Source organism: Bubalus kerabau, chromosome 12 (genome assembly GCF_029407905.1).
Source record: "Bubalus kerabau isolate K-KA32 ecotype Philippines breed swamp buffalo chromosome 12, PCC_UOA_SB_1v2, whole genome shotgun sequence".
NCBI classification, from domain to species: domain Eukaryota; kingdom Metazoa; phylum Chordata; class Mammalia; order Artiodactyla; family Bovidae; genus Bubalus; species Bubalus kerabau.
This window is the reverse complement of record NC_073635.1, coordinates 33,539,670-33,562,735: the sequence shown is the minus strand read 5'-3', so window position 1 is coordinate 33,562,735 and position 23,066 is coordinate 33,539,670. Positions and strand designations below refer to the sequence as shown.

Genomic DNA, 23,066 nt, shown 5'->3' with positions numbered 1-23,066 from the left:
CTGGAGAATTCCATGGACTGTATAGTCCATGGGGTCAAAAAGAGTCAGACAAGACTGAGTGACTTTCACTCACTCACTTCACAACTCTGTTAATGAGAATGTACTGGACTCCAGGAATATAAAATTCTAAAAGCAACAAGTGGTCAGATTATGAGCTGGGCACTGCACTTAGTGGTTGCCTGAATCTCTACTTGAATTGTGCATTCACTAGTACATCTGCTTATGTACGTAAATATGGTTTTACACTTTCAAATATGCACATACCTTTTTTCTTGCATGCATGTGTAAGTAAGCATATATGACTAAATCTAAGCTATTTGCATGTGGGGCCAAGGATGATCCACTGTTCTCCAAACTCTCTTCCTGAGTGATTTGCAAGGGAAAGAAGGTCTTCCAAGGGAACACTTTGAAGATTCTTGGAGCAGACAATGAACCAGGTGGCCTCCTAAGTCAAGTCAAAGAAAAGAAGCAGAAAATGTAGTATCCGGTGCTCATCCGGATAAGGGCTAAGGTGGACCTTAGGGAGAGGAATACTGTCCTCAGTTCATGCACAAAAGAAAAGGACCAAGGGCTGGGAGGTGGCATGAAGGCAACAGAAAGCTCTTTGGGCTCCTAGAGAGTTTGCAGTGCTGGGAATGTTGGCAGCAGCCCCCTGGGAAGGGCCAGCACCACCCTGAAGGTTGTGGCAGAAACAACTGCCAGGAAATGGAGGTGCCCAGTGTTCTGGGGCTGTATCCAGGCCTGGCTAGGCAGCAGCAGCAGGGAATGGCTGGTACAGACTGAATAAATTCCTCAGGAGGCTATGGGGACCTATGGAATGGCTTTATTTTAGCTGTGTTGGGGGAAGCAGTGATAGCCTCCAAATCAGTTACTTTTTTCACATTGTTTATGTTTACTTATAGACCCTGAAGCTGGGAAAGGTTGAAGACAAAAGGAGAAAGGGATGGCAGAGGATGAAATGGTTAGATAGCATCATTGACTCAATGGACACGAATTTGAGCAAACTCTGGGAGGCAGTGAAGGACAGGGAAGCCTGGCGTGCTACAGTCCATGGGGTCGCAAAGAGTCAGACACAACTGAGCAACTGAACAACACAAAAAATTTTAATTTGTAAGTATGTTAGTAGAATATATTCAACAGAGAAAGACTAAAATGCCATTTTCCATCACCCTCAAACCTGGTTCCCTCTTCCATTCTCCAGGAATAACCACCATTTGTTCTTGCATATTGAGGAACATTTTTTCCAGAGGAAGAATTATTGACTGAAACTCACTGAGAATACAAGTTTTAATAGTGCCTTAAAAATAAAGAAACATAAAAGAAACATCTGAAATATCTAGAATTTAGGCAATACAAAATGGCCAGTGAAAAGAAGAAGAAGAACTTCCAGGGGACTTCCCTGGTGGTCAAGTGGTTAAGACTGCTTTACCTTCCAATGCAGGGAGGCAGGTTCAATCCCTGGTCAGGGAACTATATCCCACATGTCTCTTGGCCAAAAAACCATAACAGAAAACAGAAGCAATATTATAACAAATTCAATAAAGAATTTAAAAATAGTCCACAGCAAAAAAAAAAAAAAAAAAAAAAAGAAAGAGCTTCCCTTGAGATGTTGGAAACATTTATTCTGTAAGCCCAGCCTCATAAATTCAACATGTCTCAGTGGAAGGAAAATGGAATGAAAGCTTTGGACCTAAATGACTAATTGATGTGGCTCCATGGTGTTTCCCTAAAGACAGACAGAAACATCTCAGACCTGAGCTTATGTCTACAAAGGAGGTAACTGCCAAGGTCTAAGTGCTCATCCCTAAAGGCTGGTTAGTCTTCCACACCAATGACTTGAGGTGGGCAAGAGCCAAACAGCTGGTACTCACTGCAGGTGACCTGTTAACAGTTTATCAGGAGAATGGTGTTGGAAGATTTTTATAAAATAGGATTAAATCCCCTGGTTTGCAGCACTTCACAAAGCAGACGTGATTCCTCGGGCACAGAATAGAGAGCGAGGCCTCCATGTGCTGCTTAAATCCTTCTTCACGCGTTTCCATGGAACCAGATTGTCAGGACCTAATCCCATGACTCAGGTGCTCTGAATGTTCTATAATCTTGTAAATGGTACTTTCAGGGCCCAAAGAGTTCACACAGCTTCCCTGTGGCTCCTGCCCAGGGGAAGAATCATTGGCACCTGGCATTTTGTTCTTTTGACCAGATCGATAAGACCCAGGACTCAGCTTGGGTGACTCAGCAGGTCTCCAGAGGGTCGGGATAGGGGCTGGACTTCTTCATGCCTGTGGGGTGAGTAAAAGGCGAATGTCGTGGGAAAACTCTTGGCCATTTGTCCCCCCACCCCCCTTTTTTGGAACTGCATCTTTTTTTTTAAATTGGAGGATAATTGCCATGAAATTAAAAGATGCTTGCTCCTTGGAAGAAAAGCTATGACAAACTTAGCAATTTAAAAAGCAGAGACATCACTTTGCCAACAAAGGTCTGTATAGTCAAAGCTATGGTTTTTCCAGTACTCATGTGAGAATTGGACCATAAAGAAGGCTGAGCACAGAAGAATTGATGCTTTTGAACTGTGGTGTTGGAGAAGATTCTTGAGAGTCCCTTGGACTGCAAGGAGATCCAACCAGTCAATACTAAAGGAAATCAGTCCTGAATATTCATTGGAAGAACTGATGTTGAAGCTGAAGTTCCAATACTTTGGCCATCTGATGGGAAGAGCTGACTCACTGGAAAAGACCCTGATGCTGGGAAAGATTGAAGGCAGGAGGAGAAGGGAACGACAGAGGATGAGATGGTTGGATGGCTTCACTGACTCAATGGACATGAGTTTGGGCAAACTCTGGGAGATGGTGAAGGACAGGGAAGCCCGGTGTGCTGCAGTCCGTGGGGTCGCACAAAGTTGAACACAACTTAATGACTGAACAACAACAACAAATTGCTTTACAATGTTGTGTTAGTTTCTGCTGTGCGATGAAGTGAATCAGCTATATGTATACATATATGCCTTCCCTCTTGGACCGCTCTCCTACCCCACCCCGCATGTCACTCCTCTAGGTCATCACAGAGCACCAAGCTGAGCTCCCTGTGCTCTACAGCAGCTTCCCATCGCTGTCTGTCTGTTTTACACAAGGTAGTGTATCTATGTCAATGCTACCCTCTTGTCCCCTCTCTTACAGGGCAAGCCGGTCACCACGTGTCCTGCATGTTCCTCATGCCGAGGGCCGCTGGAGGGGAGTGCTCTAAGCTTTCTCTCTGTTGCTGATGCTCAGGCAGTCGGTTCACAGCAAGTTTGAGCAAGATACTTCTTAGACGTCATTTGGCGGCCAGATTGGTCTTGGACTAACACAATTTTAAATCAAAGGATTTGTTCACAGAAATGACTAGTTGGGGATCACGTTGATCTTGGTGGGAGGAGGATGGGTCTACAACCTGCAGCCCTGAGCTTGATCCTGGACAGCCCTGTTCTGTGGGGGTGGCATGAAGGATTTAGAAAGAAGAACCTCCCCTCCAGTAAACCTTGTAAAACGGGGAGAGGGCCCCAGGATAAATAAACCTTCTTCTAACCATTGGCCTCCAGGCTGAGAATCAGGTCAATCTAGTCACCTGTGAAGTAGGAGGGCCAGTAACAAAAACACAACCCAGGCCCTGCCCTTGAGGGAGCGACAGTTTTAACTTATCAGACGGAGGGTTTGTTCCCCTCACAGGCCTGCCCCGCTGTGGGCACTGAGGACACAGGTTTTAATGAAGGAGGCAGGAAGGAGAAGTCACAGGATGTGCCTGTGGGGGTGGGAGGTGGGAGGTAAAGTCAAGGAGGGTTTTAAGAAGCATCTGTGGGAACTTCCTGGTGGTCCAGTGGTTAAGACTTGCTATTTCCAATGCAGGGGACTCAGGTTCGATACCTTGTTGGGGAGCTAAGATCCGACATGCTGTGCAGTCCGACCAAAAAATAAGCAAAGAAGGGTTTGCAGCATTTGGGGAAGCACACTTGGCCAAGTGGACAGACCGAGTTTGAGAGTCCTGGCTTTGGAGTCAGGCAGGCCTGTTTCATTTTCTGACTGCTGCATGCCAACTCTCTGATCATGGGCAAACTCTGAAGTATTTCTGAGCCTGTTTCCTCATCTGTAAAATGGGATCAATAGTACCAACCTTGGAGGATTGTTCTACAAATCAGAGGAGATAACACATGTGAGGCCTTCCATCTTTCCAACCTGGGGCTCAAACCCAGTCTCCCGCACTGATATACACATGGATCTGGCCACTTGTGTGTCTACCAAGAGGAAGAAGGCTGGAAGGGGGCAAAACCACCTCAGTAGAGCCTTGTAGGGCAGTGTCTGGGCTCTGACCTAAGTCCAGAGAGAACCAGTGGGAGGTTTGCCTGGGTAGGAGTGAAGGTAGGGTGGAGGGGGGGAAGGGAGGATCCATCTCTACTGGCAAGTGTTAGCGTGTAAACACAAGTGGTGGTGGTGGTGTTTTAGTCACTAAGTTCTGTCTGACTCTTGTGACCCTGTGGACTGTAGCCCGCCAGGCTCCTCTGTCCATGGGATTCTCCAGGCAAGAATACTGGAGTGGGTTGCCATGCCCTCCATCTGGGGGATCCACCTGACCCTGGGATCAAACCCACATGTCCTACATCAGCAGGTGTATTCTTACCACTGAGTCACCAGGGAAGCCCGTAAACACAAGGAAGCACGGTTATTTGCTGTGGGGTCCTCATGAGATTGCAAGAAGGAAGGCAACCAGCTCAGAAGTCCTTGCTCCTTGGCTCGCCAGAGCTCTTGCTGTTTGCTAGCTCTGCACGTGTGTGTCTTCACGTGGAGGGGCGTTTGCCTGTGCTGGGCTTGAACTGGGTGCACAGAGTGGAGGTGAAGTTGCAGGATGCTGGCCGGGGGATGCACACAGTGAACTGTCTTTGACTGGCCTCCTCCGCTCACACTGTGTCCCGCACTTGTTCTCAAAGAGATCTATGAAGCCTCTTATTTTCCACTTCCAAGTTTTCTGTAATCCAGGAGAATAAAGATGATATGGGAAATACAAATACTGACTAGGGCCAAGAAACAAACACAGAAACCTCTCCAAAGCGGGAGCTCACCGAAGGCCAGCTCTTGGATCCTGGAGGAGTTGCGGTTTCTCAGTTTCTCCCTCTGTACAATAGGGAGAGTGGTCCCTACAAATGAGGACTCGCAGGAGCACGGACCTTGTGGGAGGTGCTCAGTCCGTGGGAACTGAACTTGACATCGATGGTGAAAGAGACCCTGAATTAACCCACCAATAGGAATTCAGAGTTGGGCACTCCAGACAGAAAAGCAACAACCACAGCACATCTCTCCCTTCTGTCTCTTAAAAAAATAAAACAAAACCAAAAATAAAACCCAAAAATTTCCATTCAGAGCCTGCTCTGTGCAAAATTTCAAAACAGACAACATTTCTTTTTGTCTTTCACTACCCTTATTTAAAAGAAAACCCATAGCATAAAATTTCCCTTCCTAACAGAGTCGGACACGACTGAAGCGACACAGCAGCAGCAACCATTTTAAAGTGCGTAGCTCAGTAGCGGTAAGTGCTTTCACACCGTGGTAGAACCAATCTCCAGTACTTTTCCATCTCACAAAACGGCAACGGCAACTCCGTATCAATTAAACACCGATGCTCCACTCCCTGCCCCCAGCCCCTGGCAACCACCATCCTACTCTCTGTGCCTAGAGCTTGACCACACTCGGTACCTCATGCAAGGGGAATCGTGCAGAGTTTGTTTGTCTTTATGTGACTGGCTTATTTCACTGAGCACAATGTCCTCTAGGTTTATCTATGTGTGGTGCGTCAGAATTTCCTTCCTTTTAAAAGCCGAGTGGTATTCCAGTGTATGGATGGACCACTTTTCCTTTATCCATTCACTCCCTACAGGAAACTTGGGTTGCTTCCACTTTTTGGTTGCTGTGAATAATGCTGCTCTGGACATTGGTATACAACTAACTCTCTTTTTTCTCTTCTCCCTCCCTCTGTCTCCCTCTCCTTCTTTCTGATTTGTAATCCAAGTTTCTGGTGATTTTACCCTTTACTCTACATTCTGTCATCAGGAAAGGAGATCTGAGAAGTCATTAACACCTTGGTGCAAATGTACTTAATGTGTTACCTCTAAAAGCGAGTGTCTGAATTTTAACAAGTGGACTAAATGGGAAGGCACAGGAGGAAATGAATATCAAACTGCTGAGTTTCAGGGCTGAGGTCCCTGGGTGGGGACTGTGTGGGCCCGTGGAGTTCCCCCACCCCCGCCAGAATGTCTCAGAGCTGACTTCAAGTTCTCCCCCAGTGAATACACCGGTCTGTTCCAATCAGGCCAGAATTTCCTTGTCTTATGAGCCAGTTCCAAACTGAGTCCTTCTGGACCACCACACTCATGGAGGACATCTAAAAATTAAGCATGCACCCTCTTAATCATTTCATTTTATAGCAGGAGGGAAAATCCTTACAATAGACTCCTTCTGCTCAAATCATGGCTCAGGTCAAAGCCTGAAACCCTCCTCCAGGCAGAGCCTTAGCCTCGCTCTGCCATCTCAGGAGTGGGAGCTCCCGCCTGCTTCTAATCCCCGCACTGCGGCTTTACTAATCTCCTTCTATCATCTTTTCTCCTGATGGGCTCCAGCTCGGCTCTCCACACCTGTCAATTCACCCGCCTCCCGTTGTCAACCACCACGCCTGTGTTGCTGCCAGAAACACACACCCTCCCACAGCCCAAGACGTGTGACATAGGAGATATTTTTCCTCCTACAGACTTTAAACTCTGTGTTCTCAGCAAATGTTAATCAGCTGCAGGAATTCATGGCTGTTCAATGAAATCTTGCTCTTCTCTCTTCAATTGTAGCCTGTCAGCTTCAATCAGCTGCGGAGCCCTGAGTGTTTCCTTTTGTAATGCCTCTCACATACACCACCCCCTACACACACACACACACTTCTATCTGCTCTACATGGTCTGGGCATGTGGGCTTGCTGGGAAAATAACGGCTGATTATATCAACTGTGGAGGCAAATGCAGAATCTGTAGGCATAGCCGGGCCTAGTTACTGAGTGACAGGGTGGCTGACCGAGCGTCAGGTGAGTGCGGACTGGTTAGCAGAGGTGAGGGTGGCAGGGCCTGAGAGTGGCTACCAGATTCAGGAACTAATGCAAAGTGAGACCAGGACCCAGGGACCCAGGGAGGAACTCGTTCCAGAAAATATCTTTCTGCTGGCTGCTTTTGGAAAAAAACGAGTAGGCCACTCAGCTGTGTTTTGGGGATAACATCCTTTCTTTAAGACTCCCCATTCCCGGTTAAACCACTCATGGTATTTAACAAATACCTCCCAGGGACCACTTACATTAGAGTCTCTGAAGATGGGCAGCCCAGCAACTGCCCAGGTGATGCTAGAGAAGTCAGAATTAAGCACTGCTTGGTCATCTCCCCCATCATCCATCCTCCATGAGACTTCCAGATGAATCTTTCAGGGCCTATGCTCTGGAACCTTCTGTGGCTCTCCTTTTACTTCTGAGGTGAACAGGTTCCTTGTCCTGCTGTTCAAGACATGGTGGGGCATCCTTGCCCAGCCCGCCTGCGCTCTGGCATTCTCCTGCAATGTCTTTGGATGTGATGGGTCAGCCTGGCTGACTCCAGCTGTGCAAAGGCCCTGGGAGGGATGGATGGGTCCAGGTAAGGTACAGGTGTGGGAAGGACAGCCGCCTGGCAGGCAGACCCTGGTGTCTGAGGCCTTGTGAGCAAAAACACTGATGCCCGGAGCAGGCTTGGAGGGGTCCCGTGAGAAGGTGTGTGGAAATGTTCAAGTTGCAACAGACAGGAAGTCTGCAGACCAGAGCGGGCTCCCAACCATGGATCTGTGGGCTTCCAGCCGTGGCAGGACTACCTGTCAAGCCTAGATGGGTGCCGAGAATAAGGTGGAATGTCGGTCCTGGCCCCAGTCCTGCTCCATCCCGGTGTTTCATAATCAGCACTCAGAAGTCTGCCAGCCGCACCTGCTCCCAGGGCAGCTCTGAATCAGGCTGAATTTACCATGTCCTCTGCCCCCTCTGGAGGAGGTTGATAGTCCTGAGCCCCTGACCACCTCTGCTGCCTCTTCATCCTGCATTCCATCAGTTCCAGGGCCTTCTTCCCTGCTTCAGACCCCAAACAACCCCTTCCCCTACCCATGTGCTTTGCACCCAACTCCCTATTAGGAGATGATAAATCAGGCTATAGATAAATATTTATTGATCCAGACAGATGTTTGTGTCGGTGCTAAGTGATAAAAAGCAGATTGCAAGGGAGTTTGTATCTGTGCAATAACCCCAGGGGTGTGGTATATATGTACAGAGAGAGTCTTTCAGGAAACTCAGCCATATGTTATGAGCGACTGTCTTAGGATGGGAGGTGGTGATATTCTGGAAGTCTTTTACTTTTCTTCTTTCTCTCTATCATCTGATAAGTATTGTGTTTTTAGTAAGAAAAACAACCAAAAGACAGTATTTTTATAAATTAAAAATGTAAGGTATTTCCAAGAATCCTGATTCTCTGCTGCAAGGGTGAGGTCAGCTGTGAGCCCTGGCCCCAAGCAGAGTCAAGCCAAGTCCCCAAGTGTGGGGCCCAAGCTCCCTAGGGCAGGGGAAGGGGTGCTTAAGACCGTGACTGTTAACAGCTAGCCTGGTTTTCATCCAGCCCGTCATCCGACAGCTGTGCAATCCTGGGCCAGCTGCTTAACCTCTCTCTGCCTTGTTTGTCTGAAGGAAAAAATGGGATCAGATTATTTTATGGATAATCTTAGGAGTATTTTGAGGATTAAATGAATTATTTATGTAACAAGTACTTTGCATGGTGTCTGGTATGTAGTAAGTATGCAATCAATGTTAACTCCTACGGGGAGAAGGCAGACAGGATTGGGTGGGGGCGTGTGTCTCACCTGGCACTCCAACACCATTTGGGTTCCTCCTTTTTATATCTTCGAAGTCCCGCCTAGCCTTTCTTTCTTTTTTAAAAAAGAAATTTAGTTCATTTTATTTTATTTTATTTTTTTGGCCAAGCTGCCCTGCATGCAGGATCTTAGTTCCCTGACCAGGGATAGAACCCATGCCCTCGGCAGTGGAAGCACAAAATCCTAATCATACAGGACTGCCTGGAAAGTCCTCCATCTAGCCTTTCAACTCCATCTCAAACCTCACATCCTTTACTCAAGATTTCCTTTTCTGAGCCTCTGACCTGGAGTGGCTCTACTCTCCCCTGCATCCGTCTGTCGCTCTGAACCAGGTTCCCTGAATGTGCCTCCCTTCTGTCAGTTAATCGGGCACTTATTTTGCTCCTTTAGGGAACCATATGCCACGAAACTATGCCGTGCCTTCCATGAATTATCTGAGTTGCATCGCACGTTTTGAAGACCATCAGTTTGCCCTACAAAAATGCTACTTGGAATCTCCCGGCTGGGCACCTGTGAGATGCTGACCTTCACTGCTTCATGGCAACTGTCCTTCACTTGTTGCTTCACACCTGTGAGGAAGATTAATTGCACATTCAAAATATGATCTTTGGGGGAAAAATATGACCTTTGGTTATGTGTAAAGGCTCACCGTTTCAACAAGTTCCACCATTAACTTTGTTCTCTGCAAGGTCAGTTGTAAGTAGGATTGCAGGTTGTCTGAAGAAGCCAGTATCTGGCCACAAACTCACAAATGACTGGGATGGCGTCTCATTGCTGAGCACTGATGGTTGCCATTCTGGGCACATTTGAACATGAGGAAGTGTGCTGATCAGCATGAGGCTATATTGTTGGCCTGGAGTCAGCCACATTATATTTGGAGAAGGAAAATGCTAAACTTGTTAGGGTTTTGTTTTAGATTTACCTCTACACATCTTCGCAAATAAACTGTAAATCATCTCCATCTAGACCATACTTGCTTCTCAAATGTTTTTGTCTTCTGTTTGCTGGGGAGCCACAGGCTCTTAATTGGAGGACAGCATGGAAACCTGCCAGCAAGCTGGTGGGAATGCAAACTGGTGCAACCTCTATGGAGAACAGTATGGAGGACCCTCAAAAAGCTAAAAATAGAACTATTGTATGATCCAGCAATCCCACTTCTGGGCGTATATCCAGACAAAACTATGATTTGAAAAGATACGTGCACCCCTATGTCCACAGCAGCACTATTCACAGTAACCAAGACATGGTAGCAACCTAAATGTCCATTGACAGACGAATGAAGAAAATGTGGAACATATATACAGTGGAATACTGCTGCTGCTGCTGCTGCTAAGTCGCTTCAGTTGTGTCCGACTCTGTGCGACCCCATAGACGGCAGCCCACCAGGCTCCCCGGTCGCTGGGATTCTCCAGGCAAGAACACTGGAGTGGGTTGCCATTACAGTGGAATACTACTCAGCCATAAAAAAGAATGAAGTAATGCCATTTGCAGCAACATGGGTGGACCTAGGGATTATCATACTAAGTGAAGTCAGAAAGAGAAAGACCATGTGATATCACTTATAGGTGAAATCTAAAATGTGGAACAAATGCACCTATCTACGAAACAGAAACAGATAGGTACAGAGAGAGACTTGTGGTTGCCAAGGGGGAGGGGTGGATGGGGAGTTTGGGATTAGCAGATACAAGCTGTTACATGTAGGACAAGTAAACAACGAGGTCCTGCTGTAGAGCACAGGGACCTCTATTCAGTATCCTGAATATAGTGATGCACCGTAATGGAAGCTATATACATGAATGACTTCTCACTTTGCTGTACAGTAGAAGCTCACATATTACTATACATCAACTATGCTTCAATAAAATAAAAAACAAAACAAAAACAAAACCTGCCAGTGAGAAGTAGTTGTCAAGGTGGGCACCTCTTTGCCTGAAGCTGTGTCAACCTCACACACTGATGTGAGGAGGAGGGTTCAAGGCCACATATCCAGTGTGTTTCATCTGGGGTAACCAGCCCTCCCCACCTCCTCCTGCCCAAAGCCCATTGAAAGCTAAAACCCAACAGCAAGGGCTGTTGTTGCCCTGGGCGTAGACCAGGTGCTCAGCAAATGCTTATAGATTGGTGGCCTGTGACATTTATTTAGTGTCACTTTTTGGGAAGGCAACGAGTAGAGTACAGCATGAGGAGCCTACAGATTTAACAGGATCAAGAATTTCTGAATTGGGCTAAAATGTTGGAGTCTGTAAAGTAGTCAAAGAAAATGAAGACATGAAGGGGAGTAGCACAGGGCTTTGGGGCGTCATGGCCCATGGGTCCCTGTGTTGAGGCCTGAGCCCCACTTCTCTGAGTCATGTCTAGGCAATGGCATGCTGGGGTGATACAGAGGTGGTGGGAAGGGATCTGCCCTGACTTTGACCTGGGTCTTTGTTTTTCTGGAAGCATTTCACCTGGGCTCTTGGGACCCCTCTGTGCATAGGGGAGGAAGTAAAGCATGGATGAGTGGATGGATGGATGAATGTTTGCTTAGTTTGAAAGCAAATCTGGAAAACTATGTGGGTCAAATGGGAAAAGTTGTTGGAAATGAAGGTGGATTATTTATTGATTCAGAAGACCTTTAGCCTCCAGTTAGAATTGAAAAAATACAATAGAGATCATTCAAAGAGACAATGACTTCATTTTGAATCTGGTCCAGAGTTGGTCCGTAAAGAAAACTGAGCACCAAAAAATTGATGCTTTTGAACTATGGTGTTGGAGAAGACTCTTGAGAGTCCCTTGGACTGCAAGGAGATCCAACCAATCAATCCTAAAGGAAATCAGTCCTGAATATTCATTGGAAGGACTGATGCTGAAGCTGAAGTTCCAATACTTTGGCCACCTGATGCAAAGAGCTGACTCCTTAGAAAAGACCCTGATGCTGGGAAAGATGGAAGGCAGGAGGAGAAGGGGATGACAGAGGATGAGATGGTTGGATGGCATCATCGACTCAATGGACATGAGTTTGAGCAAGCTCCAGGAGATGGTGAAGGACCGGGAAGCCTGGCTTGCTGCAGTTCATGGGGTCGCAAAGAGCTGGACACAACTGAGTGACTGAACAGCAACAAAAAACTATCACTGTTGCATGGGGGCTGAGGTGGGGGGAGTAATAGATTCATGCAGTTGTAAATGTCAGATCTAAACACCCAATTCTAGGACAAGGAGGAGAGGCGGTGTGTGGGCTCCAGGTGGAGCGATGGGGAAGCACTAAACAAAGAGAGCCCCCCGGTCCCAGAGCCTAGGGGCCTCAAGTCCTCTGTCCTGGTATCAGAACCATGTTTAACGGCCCCTGCCTGACAATTCTCTCTCTTTCAAAAAACCTGGAATTACAGAAAGACTGTGTGGCACTGTTGGTTTGCCCAGCCTGGCTGAGCCTGACCTCTTCTCCTGGTTGCCACTGACAATTGAGTGGGAAACGGCTTTTACAGGGCTGTTATACTGCAATAATCTATAAGTCATTAACTGTAGCTATATTTAAGCCTGCCAGAATCACTCTCTAAGATCCCAGCAATTGTTATTGACATAAAGGCTAGTTCTGCAACAAATCCTTAAAAAACAAGCATTCTAGACCTGGGGCTGGGGATTGGCACTGCCCTCACCCTCCAATTCAATTTAGTTTCCTGGGGCTGGATGTAAACCCCCCACCCCCATCATATCCTTCTTAAAAGACTCTGCCATTGGAGGGTGTTACAAGCAGGGCTGCGGTAGATCTTAGATCTTTCGTATATACTTGGGCAGATATGAGATTAGGAACTGCTGAATACAATGTAAGCTGAAGCCAATGTTTTCCAGTTAGACTTAATGAATTATGCTGTCATGTGCTAAGCTGTGTCCCCCCCAGTTTCATGTATTGAAGTCCCAAACCCCAGTACTTCAAAATGTGTCTGTATTGGAAGATGCAGTCACTAAAGAGAGGGTTAAGTTGAATGAGCCCGTTGGGGTGGGACCCTAATCCAAGATGACCCATGTCTTTGTAAGAAGAGGATGAGACACCAGGGGGCTGGTATATTTGTCATTGGAGCTAGTATCCAGGATAAAAAGCAGGTATGAGTAGTGCTCATTTCTGATCAGGATTGTAGTTTTTTTTTTTTTTCCCTGTATTTTATATAGAAAATATATTTCTATATCTTAAAATTTTACAAATGAATTGGCTTGGTAATAGTGGGAGAAGAGTTAAAACAAAAGGCAATGATAATGAAAACACAATGCTGGCCAGCCAGAACACCTCTGCTGGGTGTATGTGGGTGTCCGGCTCCCATGCTGATTTAATCCCAGATGGCAGGAGAGGAGCCTGGATGGCAAAGAGGGGGCGGGAGGCCTGGTTCCTGATGCAGCCGCCCCCTCAGCCTCTCATCCTGCTTGGTGCCTTACAAAGATGATTGTCCTCAGATCTTTACTTATCTAGCTCCATGTTCCTATCAGCAAAACATCTACCCTGCGAACCTTCAGGAACCCTTTCTACATTCCAGGCTCCACTGTTTCTTCTGAGCCACTGAATTCTTTTTATTTAATCAACTTTGTGAGTCATTCTTCTTTAGATTGGCAGCTAGGAAACTCAGAACCAAATAAACGGTCCACCTTTAACTACTCTTTGTGATTACACCCTCATCTCACAATGTCCAGACCTCATATGTTTCTTCTTCAATTTCCTCGTTAGTTTTTTTTAAGATGTATTTATTTATTTGTTTCTGGTTGCACTGGCTCTTTGTTGCTGCATGTGGTTTTCCTCTGGCTGCGGCTAGCGGGGACTACTCTTCATTGTGGTGTGCGGGCTGCTCGTGGTGGTGGCTTCTCTTGGTGCGGAGAATGGGCTCCAGGCACTCGGGTTTCAGTAGCTGTGGCACTTGGTCTCGGTGGTTGCAGCTCCTGGGCTCTAGGGCACAGGCTTAGTTGCTCCAAGGGCTTAATTGCTCCAAGGGCTTAGTTGCTCCAAGGCATGTGGAATCTTCTCGGATCAGGGAAAAAACCAGTATCCCTTGCATTGCAAAGCAGATTCTTAACCGCTGAACCACCAGGGAAGCCCTCCTCATTAGTCTTTTTACCTTGTTTTGTGGAATATATGTTATGACATCCTTTAAACCTTCTTTGTAATCATATAATGTGTAAGTAAATAATTTGGCTACATGAATAAGACCTGCCTCAGTTTGCCTCCTGCCTCATTTCTGTATAACCTTTCCACACCTCTCTCCTATGCCTACACTGACATGGGTGTGCACACATACACACACTTTATGTACATCAGCTTTCTGGGTCTGTCCGGAGTTAACAGTGATATTTACCTGAATTCACCATACACCCTGGTACCTTTGCTTTTGGTTCAACTTTGCCTACAGGTGGCTCTTTGCTTGAGCTTACTGATTCCTGCTCATCCTGAGTCTCCTCCTCAAGAAGGCTTCTTATATCAGTTTCCCTTTTTCAGCCTCTCTGCTTAAGATGCTTCTCATAGAACCTTCTGGAAGTGTGTGCACACTGACTGCCATAGTCCGCTTGCTTCTCCTGATATTCTCGACTAAACTGCAAATTCCTCAGCAGCTGAGACTTTTAATTTTTGAACATTTTCATTAAGTGCAAGTAAAACGCTCCTGACTCTGGTCCACATTGGAACAAGTAACAAAATAGAAACCAGCAAGGACACCTCAGAGAACGGGTCTTTGTTTGGGTGAATTAAGATAGTCTGTGTAGGCTTGGTGTAGTCATTCAGTCTTCCGTCAGTGTCAATCAGTGACGCTATCTAAAATTGCTTGATTTCCCCTGGAGAGTAAGGTTTCACTCTATTAATAGCTGTCATAATAGATCACTTGGTTTAACACACACTGACCTCATATTCAGCTTTGCAGAGAGATGGTTCAGGTTTTCAGATTCTAAAAATTCAACCTCTGTGCCTGTATATAATATATACATACATATATATATGTTTAACTGAAGTACAGTTGATTTACAATGCTGTGTTAGTTTCTGGTGTACAGCAAAGTCATTCAGTTACACATATACAAGTTCCCTGTGCTATATAGTAGGACTTCATTGTTCATCTATGCACCAATGTATTTTTTAAAAATTGCCTTTATTTCTGTTTTTCCTCTTGCAGAAAGGAACTACTGAATAAACAGTATAGATAGATTTTATTTGTTATTTATTTTTTTGGTCTCACCGCAAGGCATGCAGTTTCCTTATTCCCCAACCAGGGACCCAACCTGCGGCCCCTGCAGGGGGCCTCCAGGGAGTCCTTACACCAGTGTATTTTTGATTGTAGATGTCTATCTTTTCCATCTATACAGGACCCAGTGAATTTCCTTAGTGTTCACCGTGAAACTCCAGATACGTCTTCCAGCCTGCCCTTTCTCCAGCCTCCTCTGTTTATAATAACATCTTCCTGGCTTAGCCAGAAACTTGAAACCTTGACTCAGTCCCTGACATCTTAACCTCCTCTCTTCCTCCTTCCAGACCAGGGCTAAACGCCGAGGGCCAGACCACTGTCCACGCCCCACACCCGCCATTCCTCTCTGTTCCCACCTCCCATTCCTCTCTGTAACCTCTGAATCCTTGTTACCTGTCACAGCTGTGAGAACTCAATAACTCACCTCCGACCCCTCCTCTCCAACCCACCTCCCCTCCACAGGACAGAAGTCCTCCCGAAGCACAAGTGCTTGTCCTTTCAACCCTTCCCTGGGTTGCTGGCCAGTTTGCTCGCTCTCACATGTGGCTGGATGGATCGACTGCCTCCACTGGGTCCTCACCATCTATGCAGTGATGTCTGAATTTCTTAGCAAGACCTTAATGACCCAATGGAGATAAGTCCTAATCTCTTCTCTGGCTTCTCCACCACTTCCTCCCATTTCTTCCCAACTCTGCTGTTTCCAAAATGACATCTACCCTTGAAGGTTCAACTTAAAGGTTATCTCTTCCATGCTTCTGCTCGAATGAATCTATATCCCCCTCTACGATGTTCCAATGGAATTTAATTTATAACTGACTTCTCCCCTAGAACTAACTACCTTTCTTCCTTGACTTACAAGGTTTGAATTTGATAACACGCCTGGGTTTCCCTCCCGAGATGCCGCTCGTGGGCAGGAAGGAACACCACTCTTGGCTTGGCATCCTTCAGAACACCTTGCAACTTACGTCTCCTTTTAGAAAGGTTGTTGAATATCATTAGTGCTTTGCAGTAACTAAGAAGACTTGATGATTGTTTATGAGTAGTGAGGGCTAGTGAACGTGATGTGGGAATCACAAAGAGAGGGGAAAAACAGCCTTTCCACCTAGACTGGCAGCTAAGGCAATTAGGACATCTTCTGAGGTTTATTAAAATAAAAGTCCTCTGTAACCCCAGGCAAGATATTTAACCTCCTTGAGCCTCCCATGCCTCATCTGTCAAATATCTTACTTTCAAGGGCTTTTCTAAGGAAAAATAATTTTTTTTAAAACTCCCAAATCTGTTAAGATCTTTTGGGCCTCCTGCATGGCAGGCAGATTTTTTACTGTCTGAGTCACCAGGGAAGCCCTTAAATTTTATAGGAAAAGCCATTGCATCATAACCCACATATAAATGGGTTTGCAATGGTTAACTGGGAAAACTCCCAGCTCTGATGGTCAAAGGGAGCATCTGGAAATGAAGGCACATCCCTCAGGTAGCATCCACCTGGGAGCCAGTTACTTCCTGTTAAGGACCCAATGTCTTATTTAACTCAACCTCACAGATTTGAAAATGGCCCCAGCAGCTCTAGCTGGTCACTGTGCAGTCTGCAGCGCACAAGAGATCTGTAAACTTGTTTCAGGAGCAAATTAGTCACAGTAATAACCTGAGCAGTAAAATGAAGACTGTCGTTTAATAACTGAATTTGAAACAAGCGCTCTTCAGTTTTTGTGATGATACGAAAATACAGTGCACATGGATCTATTAATAAAAGAAGCACCCATCCCAGCTAGGGATTAACACACTCCCTATGAGTCTAATTGGACCAGCCTGTACCCTCAGCAATATCAACTACAGGGTTGATAAAAGAAACAAAAAACAAAAAACCTCCTCATTGCAACACTCAGGTCCATCCTGTACCCTATTTACTGCTTGTTTAAATACTTACCATTAACTTGAGTCCACGTCATAGGTTTGGTTCAGGCATTTCCAAGTAACTCTTCTGCATTGTTTGTAAAACACTGACTTAAGACCGGATTCCTTCAGGTGGTGAAGGGAATAGAGCTGATAAATGAAGTGTCATCTGGACATAGAGAAGGTGGAGAAGAGGAATAATTAACATTTCCTGAATACTGACAAGGGTACAACCACTTTTAAAAATTTTATTTTTATGTTTTAAGTTTTCTTGAGTCAGCTGTGAGTATACATAGGGGAGGCAGGTTCAAGAGGGAGGGGACATATGTATACTTAGGGTACATTTTTTAAGTTATTTATTTTTGGTTGCGCTGAGTGTCGGCTTTCTCTAGTTGCAGAGATCTGGGGTTACTCTTTAGTTGAGGTGTGCGGGCTTCTCATTGCATGGGCTTCTCTCGGTGCAGAGCACGGGCTCTAACGTGCATGGGCTTCCCCAGCTGGGGCTCCGGGGCTCCAGAGTACAGCACAGGTTCAGTAATCGTGGTGCATAGGCTCAGTTGCCCCTTGGCTTGTGGGATCTTCCTGGACTAGGGATCAAACCAGAGTCCCTTGTCTTGCAAGGCAGATTCTTAACCACCAGACCACCAGGGAAGCCGGTACAATCACTTTTATGCACATTTTATATGAGGCAACTGGGCCTCAGAAACATGGTTACTGCCCTGAGTGAATGGGATTCAGGAGTGCAGGTCCCAAGTGGTTAATTCCAGAACTCACATCCTTTGCAGCCCATCCCTGCTGCCTTCGCAGGCTTCAGGGCCCAGAGTGAGCAGACAAAAATGGCGTTTAGTTATGGCCCGTGCTTCTCTTTCAGGAACACATTTGGCAGCCAGGTAACTTCAGATCCACGTGCTTTCCCTGCAGCAAGGTCAGACTGCGAGGCTAGCAGATGAGGGTCAGGAGAAGGTGACCAGAGCCGTGGGGCTGGGGCAGCGCTGGAGCAGGTGGGAGCCCCAGGCCATGCGTGGCCAGGCTGCCCACCACCCCGACACCTTCACCCTTCCTGCTCCCACTGCCGTCAGCTTCATGGCCTTCATGGGGGATGGAAGCCTACTTTCCACCCACTCACCATGGAAATGTCTAAGCCCTGTGTCTCGGAGCCCTCTGTCCTTAAGTGCTCCGTGGATCTCTCGGATGTGAGTTACTCCTCTGCTGTCATGAAATCCATTCAACATGCATTAGTTCAATGCCTAGCATGTGGAGGGGCCTGGAATTCAAGACAGATAAGAATGAGCTGCTGCCCTCTAAGGATTCCCTGTCTGGTGGGGGCCAGTGAAGTAGCTGCGGGAGGAAAGGAAGGTGGAGGGGTACCCAGGTGAGCACAGAGGCGGAGGTGAATAAGCGCCAGAAGGCTCCAGAGAGGGTGACATTGAGCTGCCTGTGAAAGGCGAGCTTCCCAGGGGCAGAAGGGGACACCACAGGTATCAGACAGCCCAGTCATGCGGGCGCGTGCAGGATGCTTTAGGAAAACCGGTTGGAGCCAGAAAATGATTTGACTTAATCTTGTAGACGATAGGCGCCTTGGAAGGTTTGTGAGCAGTGAAGAGATACAATCAGATTCATAGGAATTTTAAAAACCACCCACAAAATTGTGTGAAGACAGAAAGGGACTGGAGCCAGGGGACCAGTATTAGAAATACTTCTGTCACAGTACAGAAGGTGGTGGCAGTGACCTCAGCTTGCATAGTGGCACTTGGAAAGAAGGGCAGGGGACAGATGGCAGAAGTACTGGATATGGTCTCGGAAGAGTGTGTGCACGTGGCAATTTTCACCATTGTCCTGGTTCACTGGAAAAACAGCTTTAGCACTAAAATATCACCCCAGGTAAATAACATCATTTCTCCATGTCCAGCTGTAAAATGGACATAATTCCATGTACTGAACAAGATGTTATAAATGTTAAGGATAACAAGCACATCTCACTGCAAATAATGAATTGTCAATACATGTTAGTTATTATCACCATACGCAATTCCCCTCACTTGAAAATAAGGTTGATATTAATATACCTCCCTGTTCTCACAAGATAATTGAGCTAATATTCCAATGTAAGATAAAGCGCTTCATTTTTCTGGGGTAGATTTTATCCTTGTGAGATGTGGGCACGTAGATGTGTGTATTTATCTCACTGTAGTGTCAAGACAAAAATAGATACTATTCTTCAACAGAAAGCTAGAGTAAGTGAAGCATGTTTATAAAGATTTATGTATGGAGCTACATTAACTCTTGAGAACTGAGGTATTTATAGTCATTATTACACTTCATTCTGAGAACAAGGACAGATGAACATGTCAAAAGTGTTGACAATTATTGTGCTCTTCTAATTTGATTTCTTACATATTCTAATCATGTTCTTTTAATTAGTAACCACTCTCATTCCTTGGCTTTGCACAAAGTGAGACTGAACTCACTTCCTAATGCAAAACAGTTTGTAATTTTTATGTAAGATGACGTGCTATTAAGTAAAAAGAATGACAATTGTTTTTTCACTAAGGACTTAATAATGATAAAGAGAACTTAAAGCACATCACCAAGCAAGTATCTCATTTATAAAGAGTCTCACAAAATCAGGGTGTTATCACTCTCAGATTCATCTGATTCAAAGTAAAAAGGACACTAAAACTGCCTACAGTTTTAACTTTAGGAATTTATCCAAGAATTTGACCAGCAAGGGTAAAGAGGAACAAAGATGGCACATTTCAAAAACTTTGAAGAATATAGCTGTGAGGATCTCATTAGGAATATACTTGAGAGCTTGTTCAGCTGTCCTGATAATAACACCGGGCAGCGTGCATTCAGCGCACTGGTGGGCACAGCCCTGGCTGCACCACGTGCTCTACACACATCATTTCATGGAACATGAACGACTGATTGCCTCACATCACCAGGATTCTCTTCAGCACAATGCTTTATCATCACCTCCAGTGCTCCCAAACTTAATTTTACTGCTTCAGCAGGATTTCAGTTCCTGGGGATAAGGGCACTGTATATTAGGTTGGACAAATATTTATAGGGGAAAAAAAGGAAATGATGAAGTCTTGAGTAGTTAGTGGTGCCTAGTCTCCATGAGCCCATCTTGAGGAACAATCAAGATGTTTCTGTTCATGCTGAAGTATTAAGGGTAGAGTGTCTGGGTGTCTGCAATTCACTTTCAGTGGTTGAATGGAAAAAAAGTCATGCATGCTGACAGAGAGACAGAGATAGACAGAGATAGATAAAATGGGAGGGGGTTCAGCGAGGGAGAGAGAGACTGATAAAGATTGAAAAAAAATGTGGCAGCGGGCAGACAATTGGTGAATCTTTTACCCAGAACTAAATCTAAAATAACAAAAAAGTATATGTGAAGAATTTTTTAAGATTTAGCAGTAGGAGAAGGCAATGGCACCCCACTCCAGTACTCTTGCCTGGAGAATCCCATGGACGGAGGAGCCTGGTAGGCTGCAGTCCATGGGATTGCCGGGAGTCAGACATGACTGAACGACTTCACTTTCACTTTTCACTTTCCTGCATCGGAGAAGGAAATGGCAACCCACTCCAGTATTCTTGCCTTGAGAATCTCAGGGACGGAGGAGCCTAGTGGGCTCCCGTCTCTGGGGTCGCACAGAGTCAGACACGACTGAAGCGACTTAGCAGCAGCAGCAGCAGAAGGGTAATAGAATTTGTCTGTGAATGCATTCAAAGTCCATAAATAAAACAAAGGTGACTCCTTCAAAGCAAATTTTTTCTTTTTATTATGATAGCTTCATTATGTTGACATCATTATGTTAACTATGGTTCCTATTTTTTTTAATGATTAATAGACTTATTCTTTAGCACAGTTTTAGATTCACATGATAATTGGGCAGATAGTTCATAGAGGGCTGTAGATAGATGGCCAGACATCCATCTCCCACACCCCTTCCCAACCGACCCCCTCACATGATTTCTACTGCTAATAATATCTTTTAGAATGGTTACAATGAACCAATACTGATACATTTTTATTAATTAAAGTCTGTGGTTTACAGGATATTTCACTTTTGTGTTATACATTGGGTTGTACATTCTATGGACTTTTGACATACATATATATATATATATATATATAATGATGTGTCTACCACTATAGTATACAGAGCAGTCTCACTACCCTAAAAATCCTATGTTCTGCCTCTTCCTAATCCCTGTCAATGACTGACCTTTTTACTGTCTCCATAGTTTTGCCTTTTCCAGAATGTCACATAGTTAGAATCATACCGTATATAGCCTGGCTTCTCTCATTTAACAATACTGTATATGTTTCAGATTTGTCTCCATCTTTTCATGGCTTGATAGCTCATTTCTTTTTTATCACTGAATAACATCCCATTGTCTGGATGTACCAGTTTGTTTAGCCATTAACCTACAGAAGGACATCTTGGTTGCTTCCAGTGTTTGGCGAATGTAAACAAACGTGTGGATTCAGGTTCTCATGGGGACCTTTGTTTCAACTCGTCTAGGTAAATGCCAAGGGGCTCACATGCTGGATCACGTGGTCAGACTCTGCTTAGCTTTGTGTAAAGTTACCACACTGCCTTCCAAGACAGCTGGACCATTCTGCATTCCCACCAGCAGGGGATGAGCGCTCCAGGTGCTCTGCATCCTTTCCAGGTTTGCTATTATTAGTTTTTTGGATTTTAGCCATTCTAGAAGGTATGCTGTAGTATTTCATTGTTTAACTTACAGGTCTCTGACATGTCATGAATATTGCCCTCTCTGTTTTGATGAGGAGTCTCTTCAGACCTTTTGCTCAGTTTTACACTGGGCTGTCTGTTTTCTTACGGAGACTTGAATGACTTTTTTTAAAAAGTGGGTCATCTCATGAATAAATAAAGAAGAGTGAGGGAAGAGACTGGGTAACCATGGCAGAAACTACGTTCGCCTTTTCCCTCACTATTAGAGCCCTAACACCAGTGCCGACAAGGTCCGGGGCTTGCATTACTTAGCATTTTAGGTTCTTTGGCATCTAGGGGTGGTCAGTGTGACACATGTCTGGCCAATCAGAAGCAGGCAGAAGGTGGTGGTTTGGACCTCCCAGAAAGATTGTTAAGGGGAAGATTCAGTTGGTAGTCATCTCTTTGCTCTTGCATCCTTTACCCATCCGCCTACCGTTTTCCAGAGTACGAGACAATGTCCAGAGGGGAGCAGGCACATGTGAGACAAAGACAGAGTCACGTGTCAAGGACAGCAGAGACTATGGGGAGAAGGAAGCTGACACCCACTGACATCCTGGAGCTGAGGCAGAAGCCCCAGGCTGACTCCAGACTTGCTACTATATGGTTAAGAAACACCCCCTCTCACCCCTCCTCACTCTTATACACTTGACTCAAGTTTCTGTTACAGGCAACCAATTGACTCCTGATTTGGCAACATTTTTCAAGCTCTGTTAAGTGTGAGGCATTAGCCCCTTAATGAAAATGCTCTGAGCAATTTTATCTGAAGGACTGGATCACAGAAGTACTATATTTGAAGAAAATTTTCTACATTATGGACACAGCACTAGGGTAGGCTTATATTTACTGGATGTTCCAGCACTGCTCTAGACATTATGCAGTGAGGAAACAGGAGTAGAAAGTAAGTGCCTTACCCTCATGGGATTTACCATCTAATTTGAGATCAGACCAACTTCTAGGAGACAACTCTGCACACATAAGGATAGTACAATTAAGAGCTAATAGAAGGTGTAAATTAAGTGTAGCAGCACTTTATATACAGTGGTGGGGGGTGGTCACTGAAGCCAGGAGGAGCAAGGCAGATATGATTAGCAGCCCTGAAAATACACTCTGGGTAATCTATGCCTTCATGTTTTTGAATTCTAAATCAATGACCTAAATATAGACATGGAAGTTACTCTCCTGGGTAAGTGAAGACAGAATGAAGAAAAAACATTTTCACTTGAATGCCAATTCAGCTTTGAATTGAGCAGAAATTTATCACTTCGGTATTAATACTTCAAATACAGAGCACTATGATAATTCACT

The 23,066-nt window shown here is 45.3% G+C and overlaps 3 long non-coding RNA genes across 5 annotated transcripts; 2 read left to right on the top strand and 1 right to left on the bottom strand.

The window, feature by feature from the left end:
* Nucleotides 1-1,082: 1,082 nt before the first annotated feature.
* On the bottom strand, nucleotides 1,083-6,592 carry LOC129624496 (uncharacterized). Of its 3 annotated transcripts, none has more exons than XR_008700991.1 (4): nucleotides 6,468-6,592; nucleotides 5,090-5,252; nucleotides 4,651-4,995; nucleotides 1,083-2,282 (listed from the first exon to the last, which is right to left on the bottom strand). It is a non-coding gene; the product is annotated as an uncharacterized LOC129624496 (long non-coding RNA). The 3 variants fall into 3 exon arrangements; XR_008700992.1 differs by having other exon boundaries at nucleotides 5,090-5,336; nucleotides 6,468-6,590; XR_008700990.1 differs by lacking the exon at nucleotides 6,468-6,592 and having other exon boundaries at nucleotides 5,090-5,932.
* LOC129624499 (uncharacterized) lies at nucleotides 2,151-3,565 on the top strand. The gene is made up of 2 exons (XR_008700995.1): nucleotides 2,151-2,289; nucleotides 3,177-3,565. It is a non-coding gene; the product is annotated as an uncharacterized LOC129624499 (long non-coding RNA).
* A 131-nt stretch (nucleotides 6,593-6,723) lies between the features above and the next one.
* On the top strand, nucleotides 6,724-9,892 carry LOC129624500 (uncharacterized). The gene is made up of 2 exons (XR_008700996.1): nucleotides 6,724-7,089; nucleotides 9,324-9,892. It is a non-coding gene; the product is annotated as an uncharacterized LOC129624500 (long non-coding RNA).
* Nucleotides 9,893-23,066: the final 13,174 nt, after the last annotated feature.